The sequence below is a fragment of the Schistocerca cancellata genome, chromosome 1 (genome assembly GCF_023864275.1).
Source record: "Schistocerca cancellata isolate TAMUIC-IGC-003103 chromosome 1, iqSchCanc2.1, whole genome shotgun sequence".
Lineage (NCBI taxonomy): Eukaryota > Metazoa > Arthropoda > Insecta > Orthoptera > Acrididae > Schistocerca > Schistocerca cancellata.
Window position 1 is genome coordinate 995071612 of NC_064626.1, and position 16351 is coordinate 995087962.

Here is a 16351-nt window from a genome sequence, read left to right on the forward strand (position 1 = left end):
ACCCAAAGTGTTTAGGATCTTTGGTAGTGTGAACTCGGCCGCGTGGAGCGAGAGCAGAGAGAGTCTGGCTGGATTAGTGTAGTGGAGCAGGTGTGTTGTGTGACGCTCCTGCGAGTTGTCGCACTTTCGGGGTTTGGCAGCATGTAATTGCGCTCGACTTTCTATGTTAGTTTCTGACATGGTGCCGCGGACGGGAAGCGTTAGCTGGCACATATCAAGAGCCCGTTTCGCCTGCTGACCATGTCTAGAAGAAGGCGCGCCAACATCCAGCTTCTGCAACAGCGACGGCCGACAATGAGTGACTGTCGCCACCTCCTCGATGACGACTTCAAACCTTCAATCAACCAACAAGGACGACTGGTAGCACGTAAAGTTTTAGAACTGTATGGCAGACCTCAGCTTTTCAAACTGTTAAATTTTTCTCACTAAATTACAGCAACGTAGCATGAACCTTTGTTGCTCATTGTCCCAATTACATTACCAAGCAGGGTCCCTTCATTTTCCGGAATGAACCCGAGTGTCGTTGAAATTCAAACGCCAGCATTACAGTAATATCATTCGATTTCACTGCTTTAATTTCAAAGTTCAGTTAAGGTATTCATAGCTGGCTACAATATTTAGATTGCACAAGCACAAACTAAGAGTGCGAGATTTGTTACCATATTTTAGCTTACCTGTGAGTGCAGCTCAGCTTGGTAATACTAAATGTTACTATTGTTAATTGGCCAGAATCATTTAATTCAAGTTCAAAGTTAAATCTCTTATTTCTAAATTGCGTAGATTCAAGTAGCTTTTGAAATGATTGTTGAGATAGCCCAAGACTAACCGTATTTTACTGAATTTCGATGTGCTTCAGAAAGAAAGCTCACTATTAATTTCAGTCACTAAATTAACTTTCAATTTTCTGGTTTTATTAATTCTTTTGCTAAATTAAGTCAGAGTGTAGCGAAATTTATCACTTCTGACAAACTTTCAGTTTTCACACTACATGTGTCAACCTTCAGTTGCTACGCTTCTGGTGCTAATTATATGTATAATAACCTTTCTTTTTCAGTTACTATAGTAATTGTCCATAGGACTGGCGACCGTAATTTCCACCAAATCTCAAATATCTTATTACCGCTTGTTAATTGTTAACGTAACGGCCGCACATTTACTTTCTTTATTAACTTTCCCCTTTTCAAAATTAATTTCCACCAGTTTCATTTGCATTTTTCCTTTTATTGAGATGTAACCCTTTCCTCCCTCTTTACCGAGAGATTAACTTCGGTGACGATTGCTTTTCCCAAATTTCGATTAGGTACACGCGGTTTAATTTTTCACGGTCATTAAGGTTGATAAGTGAGGAGGAGGTTACAAACTCTGTAGAGAGCTGTTCACTGATATGACAAGCTCTACTGTGTTAATGATAGTGTGAAAGTGTTACATGCATTGAGTGTTTGTGCACTGCATTATTTCGACTGTTTAAGCGTTGTGAGCGTGTTTGAATAACGTAAGAGATGCATTATTCCACCAATTTTATGCCTAGTGAACGTGTCTTTGCATCAGTGTACTGTATTATTTAGGTAATTTATGAGTAGTTTGCAGTTCTGTAGGCTGTGCAATGCATTATTTCGTCAGTTTACAAGTAGTGAACAATTTGGAGAGCATTACACAACATTATTTTGACAATTTACAAATTGTTTTCGTATCTGTACATCAGAGTACTGCAGTATTTCGGTAATTTACGAGTAGTTTGCAGTTCTGTAGGCTATTTACATTAACCCCAAGCACGCCATGGCGAGTGTTTTGTATCAGGATAATAAATAAACTACATGAAATCCGTCCCTAAATAAATTGTTCCAACTTACCACTGAAAATAAATTAAGTACACTCCCTCCTCTCCAGCAGCTGGACACAGATTGAGTCCTCTTCCCACAATTTTTCCCCAGACCACCAGTACTGCCCCAGCGCCTTCTGGTGGCAGTGCTGTTTACTGGGTCAGTTGGACTTCAGACCTCATGGTGAACGTAGTTGATGGAGCTGCTCCCTATGACAACTCAAATTGTTTAAATAAACACTGCACGCAAAATAAAAACTTATGTCCATACAATCCAGCAGCCCAGTTTAGAGTGAATTATTTTACTGCCAATCCCAAGGAGGAGGTGATTGTCTGATGACATAGGTTAGTGGAGGTAGCCCAATCAACTTACTTTGCCAGCAACATTTTGCTGCCACTTTCTTATGTTAGTTGATGTAGCCCAAGTGGCCTTTTTCCCTCCAAAATTTTAACTGCCTAACATTTTTGTTGGGAGGGGGAGGGGGTGGAGGGGGTAGGGAGGGGGGGAGGGCATTAGGTTAGTGGAGGTAGCACAATGGACCTATTTCCCTGCCCAAATTTGAACTTCCTACCATGCTGTCATTGTGATGTTGCCACATATATCGCCGCCATCTTGGATCCACCATCTCGAATAAATTTGGCAACAATGCAACGTTGCTCGACGCCACCCTTGTCCCACTACTCTAACCCTGTTAGTATCATGCGGTAATTGAACAAGGAATGTCCACTATCGATGCTTCTTTATGCCATTGCCCCTGGACCTGTGGATGACCTGGTGTTCTTGGTTCAGTTGGAAGATTAAGTGCAAAACGCGTGACAGGCTTTGGAGTGGATCAGCTGATATGGGACTGCTGTGGGTAGCTCTGCGAAGGTGACAAATTCTCGTGCTATGATCCTTGGTAGAGGTCTTCCGGCAGAGAGCTGAGCTCCGTAGCCATTAATGGACAGTTTCAAATCTTTGAAAAGAATCTTCATGCATGACATACAGTGAATGGTCTCACTTAATTGTAAATGCCTCCTTCATGAGATCCATATGAATATTTGTGGCAGCCTTTTGCAAGCATTAGACATGATATAAAGAGTAGATTTTGTTAACAATCATCTGGCATCGTGGCTACCCCATTTGGCACAGATTTTACTGATGTCAATGCCAATAGATCATAGACTTCAGGCAGGACTAACTGTTCCTCCTCGAAATGGCGGCCTCGGCTTTACCAACCTCCATGTAAGAGTGGGGATCTGCCAAAAAACTGGATTAATGGGAAACATGGTTGATGAATTGGCCCTTTATTCCCGTGTGGCGCCCCATACAGTCGCACATAGTTCTATCTCCCGCTCACATGCCAGGACCATTGCATCATCTTGCATCATTGCACCTTTGGAACTGTAAATATCTCTGTCGACCAGTTTATCAGCTGTGATTTCTCAAATGCTCTCTTGTGTTTTGAGGTGTGTACCAAATCACCTACATAAAATTTCTGTTTACGTGGAAGCCGCATTTTAATTCGATAGTACATTGCATCCATGAGTCCACTATCACAAACATCGATTGGTCTTATTTTTATTGTGCTATGTTTGGTTCAATTATACTGTGCAATTATTTCTGGGAGGATACCTGTCCATTTATATGAGCTGCGAAGATTAAAATGCATCCACATATGACCCTTTATAGTTTTCTTTTTCGGTCGCTCCACGATACTCGCCTTCAGGTGGATGAATGTTGAGTAGTGATTCCATACCGCTGCACCACGGTCTTGAAATATCTGTTGTAAAGCTCTCCACTGTGATGGGTTTGGGGGTTGTCTGGGCATCGTTTTGTCCCTGTCTGCAGCAAACGCTCAAATACATCAGCAAAATTTCTCCCCATTTTCATTGTAACATGTAATTCCCAGGTAAATTTGGTGTATGTATCAATAACCATCAACAAATATTTGAATCCATTATTCTCATGTGTATATTCCCTCACATCTACAAGATCAGCCAGCCATAACTCACCCAAACTTTTAATCATAATATGGCTTTGAGTGTTTGTTTTGCATGCTGGTTTATGCAGTTCTCGAACTGCTGTGTCCATACTTATTCGATGAGAGATCTCTGTCTAAGCTCAGAGATTATTGAAACAGCCTCATTCGAATGAGCTGTATTACCCGCAGCAGCGGATGCCATGAGCAGATGTAGTCGATCTATTAGCTCATTGGGGTCGTCGTAATACATATACTGTGGGATTCGATTGCTTAGTGCTTTATGGTCAATGTCCATACCATCGCCGCCGCTGCCGTTTTTATTGTTGTTGTTTTCATCATCAAGTATTGGTTTTATACCAATTTTTGCGCTGGCTTTTTGCGATCTTATGTACATCAGTCAAATACAGTATCTCATGGCACATTTCCCTATCATTAACTTAACAATTTATGTTTTTTTTCGTGTGTTTTAGGAAAATAAGATTCATTAAGCCATATGTTCTCTCAAACCGCCTATCATCAATCTGTACCGTGTCATCAGTTACATTTATAGGCTTCATACCCAGCATGTGCAGTCTTTCCTGCTGACGCCAAATGACCTACTTATTTGGCCAGGGGGGAGATGGATAATGAATTCGTTAATGTCAACACCCTCGTTATCGTGTGGTTTTGTTTTTGCTGAGAGCTGTCTGAGAGATTCAGTAACCGGCTTAAAGATCTCTCTCAGTGTTTGCTGTCGATCCATATGCCCCTAAACTTGGCAACCGTAATTTCTCTCAAACGACTTTCCAGATATGAATCACTTACTGCTTCGTTGACATCTCGGTATAATCAGATGGTTCTGGAGCGTGAGGCTTTATATATCCCATGTTCTTCTCTTATTATGTGCCTGCTCCTCCTTCTCCACAAAAAGGGCCTCTACATCTATTTTTCCTTCGATGTCTACGACCGTTTCAGTTAAGTGGGTTACTTTCTTACCTATTTCATAAACTAACTCTTGTAATGCGTTGATCATTCTCAGACGAGTCTGGTAATACGTCTCTAACTCTCCGCACATACCTCAGACTTACATGCACGATAGCCTTGTAACGTGCGCGTGGGGCACACAATACTCGTTAAAGCCTGTACTATGGTAAGTGAGCGGGGTTCACCTGATGAGAAAGGATTTTTGTATAGATATCGACCGCGTGTACCTGAATGGTGGAAAATCAGACTTACACCCACTCTGTAATAACAATGATCCGTCAAGCAAGTCCAAAATGCAATTACACGTCAAGATGGGCCAAAAGCAACACTGAAGATGCTACCAATTTGATAATAATACGGTCGCCAGCCTAATTAGGCATTAACTGAGTTTCTTCCCTTTACAAGTTGGTGTATATTCATGCAAAACAACACGTAGTAACAAGGCATAATATAGTAAAATTTTAGAACCAGAAAGTCTATTGAACTGATAGTTTCACGTTCTGTACTGATATGGAAAAACCATGAATACATAACACTACACTATAATGTATACTACAAAACTTCGTACTGTCTATTGATCTGATTAAAATCGGGCATAGGTTACCCTAGAAATAGCACTATCGAGCCACACACAAAATGTCAATTTCGATAAAGATAAAACACTGATAAATTTTGGCTTTTATATTAACTTTAACTTTTGCTGGTCAAATCAATTTAGAACACTTCAGAATTCAAATGAAAAAATAGGGGTGGGGGTCTCTGAAACTGTATTAAAAAATTGATTACTGAAATTATTATGCGTTCAAGATTTCCAGTATATGAGTTACTACTCTTTTTTTAATTTACTGTTCATTTAAATATCTTTATATCTGTCTCGAAATAATTAAGCTTCATTACTATATCAATATTAGAGTTATCTTTCAACTTCGTTAGACCTTCATTATTCATTTACTGGTTCATTAACAAAAACAGTTCTTTAAACACCATTCTAACATAACTAGGTCTGCAAGTAATTATTATTAACACAAAATTTAATTTTTCATTTCGGGACACTCGGATTGCAGAACATTTAGAAAGGACCCTGTCTAGGTTAGTTGTGAGGATAATTAAATGAGGGGAAAGTTCTGGTAAAATTTAGGTTGTTATTGAACAAGTCACTCTATGGTCCATACGAATACAGTACTGAAAGTTTCAACCTGCTTGTATCGATGTGGCGGTTGGCGGGCGGCGAGATGGCGAGGCACAGAGCACACATACAACCACAGCTATGGCTCTTGACGTATCGGCACTTTAATTCTTCTTAGCGTCGCAATACTTTTCCATTTAGTGCCCATGGAATTTTGCCATGCTGTGTGGGCGTTGGAACAGCATACCCGAGGTTCAGTGAAACTACGTCTTCCAGGAGAACCTCCTCGCTCAAGAAGGTGTTGCTCAGACCAATGCCAAACTCCAACTACTACTGCTACTGAGCCCGTTGCGCCCGTGCTGTGCCCGTGCGCATTTTCCCGCGCTCGCCTGCCATCCACCTTTTATCGCTCCCTGACAGGCCGGGTATTCACCCGAGGTTTTGCATTCTACATATCCTAACACATTGCCTACGTATAGACCAGACACACAATTACAATTTTAAACATCTTACAATAGTTTCAACATTTGTTACATTTCAAAGATCACAACATTACTTGACATTTAACATAAACATGAATCTTCACATTGAAACTTGTTTACAGTTTTCTTAACACAATGTCATGAAACAAAAAAGAAATGAAATTAGAACATCAATTACACAAGTTTACCGAAAATTCAGAAAAAAATTATTTATATGTACAATAGTACAGCGTCGTTGTTGTTACACATGCCCCTGTTTCCAGTAAATTTCACTAAGTGCAAATGTGATGGGAACACTGAACTTTATATTTATACAGGGGTTCTGAATCTTTGTGTGAATGTGCCATTATAAAATTTTGTATCACTAAACTTCCTTTCACTCACATTAAAGAGGTCTATACTTTTTAATATATCGAGAACATTTACCTATCATTTACTTAAGTGCCTTCGGCACAGTCCAACCTCCTATCACAACATGATTTAAGTAGCAAATTACTTATCATTATTAAATTTCTCAGAGAAATAAAATCAAAATCTGGAACACAAACACTTAACTACAAAGCATATACAAATACCTATATAGACTATAAAACAATTTGTTGCTGCTTACATTGACTGGCAGTCCATTTCCTTACTTACTAATAAACACAAAATACTATTTAGAAAAATCACTACATATATTTCCTGCCTATTATTCAGTTTTGGGCAGTCCATTTCGCATTATTTTATCACATCACCTGTACCACACTTACAATTCTCCTTGGACTATTTATCTGCCCTCTTTGGTGTTTGGCAGTCCTTAAAATCACGACTCACGTACTGCCCACTTTGATTTTGGCAGTCCCATCTTTTATTTGGTTTGCAGAATTTGCTTTTCTTTTCAGCCCTTTTTTCCATCGTTTTTACATTGATAGTACATTTGGTAATCTGAAACTTATGTAAGTACATTAGCACACTGACAATGGTATACATACATTTACAAATACTTGTTACATTTAAAATAAAATAATTTCATCATTAGATACAGCATATTTACTGCAGATTGCTTTCTGAGTATACTTAGGTCACTCACTCCTAGGAACATGCAGTTTCAGGTCCACAACGTTATTTACACCTAAAGGTCTCTTGGATTTTGGGTAGATCAGGTAGTAAGTATTATCGTGTGGAATGTTCTGTATTATATACGGTTCATTATAAATATATTTAAATTTGGAAATTTCATGGTTAATTTCACTAGATTTTTCGCGGGTTTTTAAAAGAACATAATCCCCAATTTTAAATTTTGAAACTTGCAGATTTTTATCATGTCTTTTAGATCTAGATTCAGCTTTTTGCTTTGCCCTTTTTCTGACTAATTCTTTCTTTTTACTCCCAAGCTTGTACAAAATGGAAACTCTAATTTTTCCTCAATTAAACTTTTACTTCTGCTGCCTAACAAAATTTCTTCCGGTGGGAACCCAGTAGTTTCATGTTGTAAGGTGTACATGACATTCTCAATGTCCAATATAAATCTGCCCCAGGCTCTGTGGTTATGACTGCAGTACATTCTACACAATCTCCCGATTTCTCGCATGTACCTTTCAACCAGGTTGCTAGCTGGCTGGTAGGCTGAGATATATTTAACCTCCACACCATTTTGCTCCATTCCTTCTTTCCAAATTTTGGATATGAACTGGTGTCCATTGTCAGATATTACTGCCTTGGGTTTCCCAATAGTTCTGAAGTATTCGACTATCCTATTAAATACAGCTTTTGCTGTTGCCCTTTTTCAAGGGGTATAATATCACAAACTTTGAGAATACTTCCAAAATTACTAGAATATATGCACAGTTTCCCGAAGTCTTCGGGAGGGGACCATACAAGTCTACTGATAATAATTCTAGGGTGTCCTCAGGTAATGTACTTTGCATTGGACCTCTACTAGTTCTGTTCGGTACTTTGGCCCTTTGACAGACATCACACGACTTAATTCGTTCATTTACCTTCTTACTGACACTACCAGCAATCACTATTACATTATTCAGTTTATCCAAACATTTCTTTGGCCCACTATGCCCCAATGCTAAATGAAAATAATCTATGACATCAGTATCAAACTGGTGTGGCCAACATATTCTCCATTCCTCAGTGACTAAATCTTTCCTCCTATATAAAATGCCTTTAAAGATTTTGTAGTATTTCTTAATTTGAGGATACTGCACACTGTCAAAATTTACCTTCACGGATTTCCATGTCGGGTCCTCACTTTGATGCTCCTCATGTTTTTACATATTTGCTCAATTTTCCTTTTTCCTGAAACCTCTTTCATATACCTTATCTGGAAAGTACCCTCTTCACCATTTTCATTGGGCACTTCACTCATACCATTAGGCAATCGAGATAAAGCATCTGCCACGTAATTCTCAGTACCCTTAACATAGCAAATCTCATAATCAAACTGTTATAGGTACAAAGCCCAACGAGTTAGCCTGCCATTAAGTAAACGACAATCTTTAAGAAAAGTTAAAGCTTTGTGGTCAGTATGTATGATGAGCTTATGGCCCCACAGATAATTCCTGAATTTCCTTAATCCCCATATAATGGCTAAAGCCTCCTTTTCCGACATGGTGTAGTTTCTCTCGTATTTTGTTAGAGTTCTACTTGAAAACGCGATAGTCCTGTGTTCGATTTCTTTGCCATCACAAATGTCTTGGAAAACTTCTATACCAATCCTATAAGCACTACTGTCAGTACTCATGGGGAAAGGTTCTGTCAGTATGGGGTGAAGCAAAATATTGTCATTCAAGAGTCCACTTTTTAAATTTTCAAAATCTCTCATGCACCCTTCAGTCCAAACAAAAGCACTATTTTTCCTAAGTAGATTATTCAAATGAGGACTATTAAAAGCTTGCCCCTTGACGAATTTTCTATAGAACCCACGTAGACCTAAAAAGGCTTTCAACTGTTTTCTATTTCTAAATGCTGGACACTTTGCTATTGCACTTAACTTTTCCGGGTCCTTGCCAATACCGGTCGTAGTAATAATGTGCCCCAGAAACTTCATTTCCGACTTCACGAATTCACATTTCTTCCACTTAAGTGTCATGCCCCCTGTTTGTAGAGCAACAAAAACTTTCTCCAATAATTCACAATGCTCTTGCCATTCCTCAGTAGTAATCAGTAAGTCATCTACATAAATGGTTAGCCGGGAACTCAATTCTCTCCCTAATACAAAGTCCAGTGCCCTAATAAAAACCGCCACAGAAGTGCTAAGCCCAAATGGCACTACTTTATACTGACAGCATTTCCTGGCGAATAGAAAAGCAGTGTATTTACGGGATTCTTTGCTCAATATGATTTGCCAGTATCCGGCGGTCATGTCCAGACTGGTTAAATACTTTACATTATAAAACTTTTGGGGCATTTCGTCCAGATTTTCAGGTCTGTCTATTTCCTTCTTTACAATTTTGTTCAAAGTCCTGGCGTCAATGACTACTCTTACTCCCCCATCCCTTTTATTCACGATGATAAGGGGACTATTATATTCGCTGCTACTCCGTTCGATTACACCCCATTCTATCATTTTATCTATTTCCACTTGAACAGCCTGCCTCTTTGGTATGGGTACCGAAACCGGTCTTACAAAGAAATGTTTATGCTCTAATGTCTCAATCTGGTATTCAAAATTATTAACTAGGCCAGGTTTATCCGAAAATACGGTGCTATTACTTTCTAAAACATCAAGCAATTCTATTTTCTGATCAGAAGATATCTCCTTCAAATTTTTCACAATTTCTTTAAAATCATGCCCCTGCCTGTCACTCTCATCTATTAACCTCTTGACATGGTATATTTCATACATGTTTGTCAAACCATCATTCACTTGGTCGATCTCCAACAAAAAAGAACCAATTTCTGAATCGACCACCTTCCCATTTCCCTCAAATTTTATTTCCAAATTCGTAGATGCATTATTAATTTTGACCACTTCCTGGCTACAATCAATAATAACTTTCTCTTTATCTAGCCAATCTATACCCAGAATCATTTCAGCTGCGATGATTGCTTCCCACATATCTCTTCGAATCTTCTGGAAGCTTTTTATATAGCTCCCATACGATTTCAGAATCGGATCTTCTCCCTCTTAAATGTGTCAACTTTCGGTACCAATATTCGCAGAAATCTTTCAAAGAATTCCTGCCCCTGTTATCATGAAGTTTGGCCATGATAAACTCGCGCCACAAACGATCCTGTTTTCGTTCGGACCAGTATTCTTCTGTAAACTTTTGTTTAAACTCTTCGAACGTCATTAGTTCGGTATTCAAGTTAATTCCCCAGCGCTTAGCGTCACCTGCTAAGGCGCTAATTACTACGTTTATTTTCTCCTGACCCGATAAGTGTTTAGGAAACATTCTCTCGCAATTTTTGATGAAATCCAACGGATGCAATCCGTTATGTTTTTTGGTGGGATCGAAGCGTTCCTCACCTTCCAACAGCTTCGTAAGTGGCGTGCCATTACAAACCACGCCAGACGTATCGTTGATTTTACTCTCGAGATCGAACATTTTGCCTTGAATTTTCGATGCATTTTGTTCACATTTTTGTACAAATCCGGTAACTTTTTCGCCTAAATTTCTTTCAGTATCTGAAACTGCCTTTTTCAACTGTGATATTCCATGTTGGCATTCGTTTGCGATCTCAGTTTTAAGACCGAAAACTTTTCCGTCTACTTTTGTTTCAACTAGAGGCTCTACTTTCTCTTGGATGTTGAGAATTTCAACATCAAACCTACTGTTAATGTAGTCAATTTCCCCCTGCATAGTATTCATATTTTTATTAATTGTGTCAATTTCATACTTCATAGTAGTTACTGCAGAACTTAAATTGCCCACTTTTTGTTTTACCTGTTCTATTTGTTTACTAATTTTAATTCCTTGTTGTTCGACCTGTGCTTTAAGCTGACCAACTTGTGTTTTAAGATGCTCGTCAACGTGTCTTTTAAGCTGACTAACCTGATTACTAACTTGTTTTTGAAGCTGATCATTCTGTGTTCTGAGCTGCTCACTCTGTCCTGCAATTTGTTTAGTTAATAGTTCAGATAAGTCATTCATGCTTAAAATTTTCACACTGTTTTGTTCTACGGAATCGGTGTGTTCCGATCCTACTTCAGAATTTTCTTTCGGTTCTTTCTTTATCTGTGGTGAGTCAAACATGTCAGTGGATTCGTTCACATACCCACTATCATCTACAAAGTCATCCTCTACTTCCTGTTTTATTCCTTGCTGTGTTCTAGGCAATGTCGACATTTCAATCTGTTCGTTAACGTGTTCGTGGTATTGTATGTACGCCAATTGTCTTCCGCTAACGCCATCTGTTATCTGGCCGCGTAAACTCCTGTCATTGCCAGCCTCATCTTCCATTACGCTCGACACATCTACTGTGTCTACGTTCTTGTCCATACTGTACGCAAATTACACCTCACTACCGTACTTGACGTTCACTGCTATTTACTTTACTGAATACTGCAATTCGTGCCACTGAACATCCACTGTTCGGTATTCACGTTAATTTGTGACCGACAACAACTGGATGTCCTGTCACCGGGTAGCCACTTGTAATGGGCGCGTGGGGCACACAATACTCGTTAAACCCTGTACTATGGTAAATGAGCGGGGTTCACCTTATGAGAAAGGATTTTTGTGTAGATATCGACCGCGTGTACCTGAATGGTGGAAAATCAGACTTACACCCACTCTGTAATAACAATGATCCGTCAAGCAAGTCCAAAATGCAATTACACGTCAGGATGGACCAAAAGCAACACTGAAGATGCTACCAATTTGATAATAATACGGTCGCCAGCCTAATTAGGCATTAACTGAGTTTCTTCCCTGTACAAGTTGGTGTATATTCATACAAAACAACATGTGGTAATACTGCATAATATAGTAAAATTTTAGAACCAGAAAATCTATTGAACTGATAGTTTCACGTTCTGTACTGATATGGAAAAACCATGAATACATAACACTACACTATAATGCGTACTACAAAACTTCGTACTGTCTATTGATCTGATTAAAAATCGGGCTTAAGTTACCCTAGAAACAGCACTTTCGAGCCACACACACAATGCCAATCTTGATAAAGATAAAACACTGATAAATTTTGGCTTTTATATTAACTTTAACTTTTGCTGGTCAAATCAATTTAGAACACTTCAGAATTCAAATGAAAAAATAGGTGTGGGGGGACTCAGAAACTGTATTAAAAAATTGATTACTGAAATTATTATGCGTTCAAGATTTCCAGTATATGAGTTACTACTCTTTTTTTAATTTACTGTTCATTTAAATATCTTTATATCTGCCTCGAAATAATTAAGCTTCATTACTATATCAATATTAGAGTTATCTTTCAACTTCGTTAGACCTTCATTATTCATTTACTGGTTCATTAACAAAAACAGTTCTTTAAACACCATTCTAACATAACTAGGTCTGCAAGTAATTATTATTAACACAAAATTTAATTTTTCATTTCGGGACACTCGGATTGCACAACATTTGGAAAGGACCCTGTCTAGGTTAGTGGTGAGGACACTTAAATGAGGGGAAAGTTCTGGTAAAATTTAGGTTGTTATTGAACAAGTCACTCTATGGTCCATACGAATACAGTACTAAAAGTTTCAACCTGCTTGTATCGATGCGGCGGTTGGCGGGCGGCGAGATGGCGAGGCACAGAGCACACATACAACCACAGCTATGGCTCTTGACGTATCGGCACTTTAATTCTTCTTAGCGTCGCAATACTTTTCCATTTAGTGCCTATGGAATTTTGCCATGCTGTGTGGGCGTTGGAACAGCATACCCGAGGTTCAGTGAAACTACGTCTTCCAGGAGAACCTCCTCGCTCCAGAAGGTGTTGCTCAGACGAATGCCAAACTCCAACTACTACTGCTGCTGAGCCCGTTGCGCCGTGCAAGGCCCTTGCGCCGTGCTGTGCCCGTGCGCATTTTCCCGCGCTCGCCTGCCATCCACCTTTTACCGCTCCCTGACAGGCCGGGTATTCACCCGAGGTTTTGCATTCTACATATCCTAACACATTGCCTACGTATGGACCAGAAACACAATTACAATTTTAAACATCTTACAATAGTTTCAATATTTGTTACATTTCAAAGATCACAATATTACTTGACATTTAACATAAACATTAATCTTCACATTGAAACTTGTTTACAGTTTTCTTAACACAATGACATGAAACAAAAAAGAAATGAAATCAGGACATCAATTACACAAGTTTACCGAAAATTCAGAAAAAAAATTATTTATATGTACAATAGTACAGCGTTGTTGTTGTTACAGCCTGAATATTCACATCCGTAAACAAGCGAATGTTCTGCTCATGTATACACATTCTCTCGAGTTGAGAGCTAGACATGCGGACGCATTTCTCCATGGGGCAGCATATACTGATCTACTCATCTCTCTTATAGGGCTATATGAACAGAAACTCTTGGAAGTTTCGCCTGTATGTACCATCATTCAGTTTCCTTGTTTTGTAACGATAAACTCATACTGTGAATGATTCCAGCAATCGGCACACATCTTTACCAAATCGTTGAACGACATGTCGGCCTGTACATGTGCATGTGTTTTAAATTCAGACTGTCTTGTTTGAAGGCTGTAATGATAGTTACATTATACCTAAACAAATGTTTTGGGATTCGGGAATATGTTTGGCTTAGAGAAAATACATCAGAACCCATGTGACGACAGAAACAGAATATTTTTGACTGTCTCGGTTTTCCACAGCAACATCATCAAATATGAACACAGTGTTTGGTTTACTTAGTCAGGTGGTAGGATATCACTGGTTTCACTGAATTTCGTTTATGTAATGCGTATTACACCGCGCAATATCTCCTGTAATAGCAGATACTTGGGCTGAAACCGTGTTTTTGAAAATACACAAACCTGTTTAAATTGGACTCCATCTATGTGTGTTAGCAGCGTCATAAGGACAGCATTTGTGCTACAGCTGGATGGACCTACAACAAATACCCATACATTATCAGGAAGGAGTATTCCATTCTTTTTCAGGTTTTCTTTTGCATCTTCTCAGGACCAGCCACCAATAACAAAGTCCTTGTGACATGGATGTTTCGCCCACTCCACATTAATACTGACTACGTCAGGTAGCGTCAAGTAGTTGGCAAATATAGAAAGAAACACTGCTAAGAATGGTAGAAGTATTTGTAGCCACTATAGGTCCATCACTTGACCAACTGAGCTATATGGCTAGACAGAGAATTCAGCTATATATTCATCCATGAAGAGTAACTTCTTCATTCATTTTGACAATGACTGGTGAGGAAGTGTTTGAGGCATTGTCTGCTGCTGCATGACTATAGATGCAGCAATGGAAACAATGATATTAATAGGTGTAATACTTGGACTATAACAAGAGAGGTATGAAATAAAACACAAACGCAATTTGAGATTATATATGCACATTATTGATTCAAATATCGTACATTGGATGCAGCATTTCCGAAAAATCACAAGATTCTTTCTTTATCTTCTTCTTTGCACATGAACCGTATTTCTCAAATAGAGCTTTTTGATATTCAATAAATTCGGCATGTGTCTCCTTCAAACCGATGCTATGTCACAATAGCCTGGTTTTTGACATGCACATTTTATCTGTTTCTCTTTTGTCTCTGCATTAATGGACAAACGAAGGTACTTCATGTGCAGAGAAAGGTACTGCTCAAAATCATCAACTTGTACACTATGTATAAAAAGTTTACAACATCATTGTATATGGAGTTTATGATTGGCAACCAACGATTCAGTCTCTCCAATGCAAGGTGTACCACAGTATCCACATCATATAACTTTTTAATTGAGACATGTCACAGATAAACATTCTTGCCTCCCAATTTCACACATAGTGTAGAGTCACACATTGTTGTAATAGATAGTGTCACACCAGTAAGGCGAATGTCCAGGGGAAGTAATAGTTGGATAATTCTCTGTGGTCATCTGCTGATTAATGTACGACTCTGTACAACATATTTCATCCCAGTCGAATTCAGAAATAGGCACTTTAACACGTGATGCATTATCAATTTATATTCTCACATGCAAGCCCCAGTCATGATGTGCTTCTATACATACATTCACGCATTTCATTCCACTAGGAGTTAAATTGCATATAGAACTGAAAATCATGGATACACTTGATGCCTTCTTATCCACAGCATCTGCACTCTGTGCCTGCACTAGCACAAGGATATTCTGCTGTGATGGGTGGTATGCTGGTGACCAGTACTGTCCTCCATCTTGCCATTCTTTGGGACCACCAGGAGCATTCAAGTGTTGTGAGCAGACTGCTTGTCCTCATTGCACAAATCGATGAGTGAGACAGGCAATAACAGTTCCATGTCCTGATCCAGCAAGCGGGCTATTTGTGGAACCTACCTATTCATAGCATCTGCACTCTGTCCCTTCACTATCACAGGGATGTTCCAGTCAAATGGGCCGTATGTTAGTAACCGGTACTGACCTCCATCTTGCTGTTTAGCACCACCACCAGCATTCGAAATGTTAGGGACAGACCAGGTGTCTTCATTGCAGAAATCGATGAGTGCATCAGATAATCTCTAATTTTAGTCCTGCTCCAGCAAGTGGGCTTTGTACACAATAGTATCCCAAATGGTTGCTACATGTTCAGACATGCTGGAGGCGGTTGCTGCTACAGGTTCAGAGGTCAGTGAAGGTCTTGACAAAATGGTGGCTGAGGTTACTGCAGGACCATATGCAGCAGAGGTCGACATAATGGCGCTCGCCCCTGCTGGCTACTGCTGAATAAAGACTATTGCTGGACAAAGATGAGGAGGAAGTGTTACATATAGGCCATGATATGAAAACAACCAGTAATAATTATAACAATAATAATAATAATAATGCTAACTACAGGCAAAAATGTGATATGGAATATTTACTTT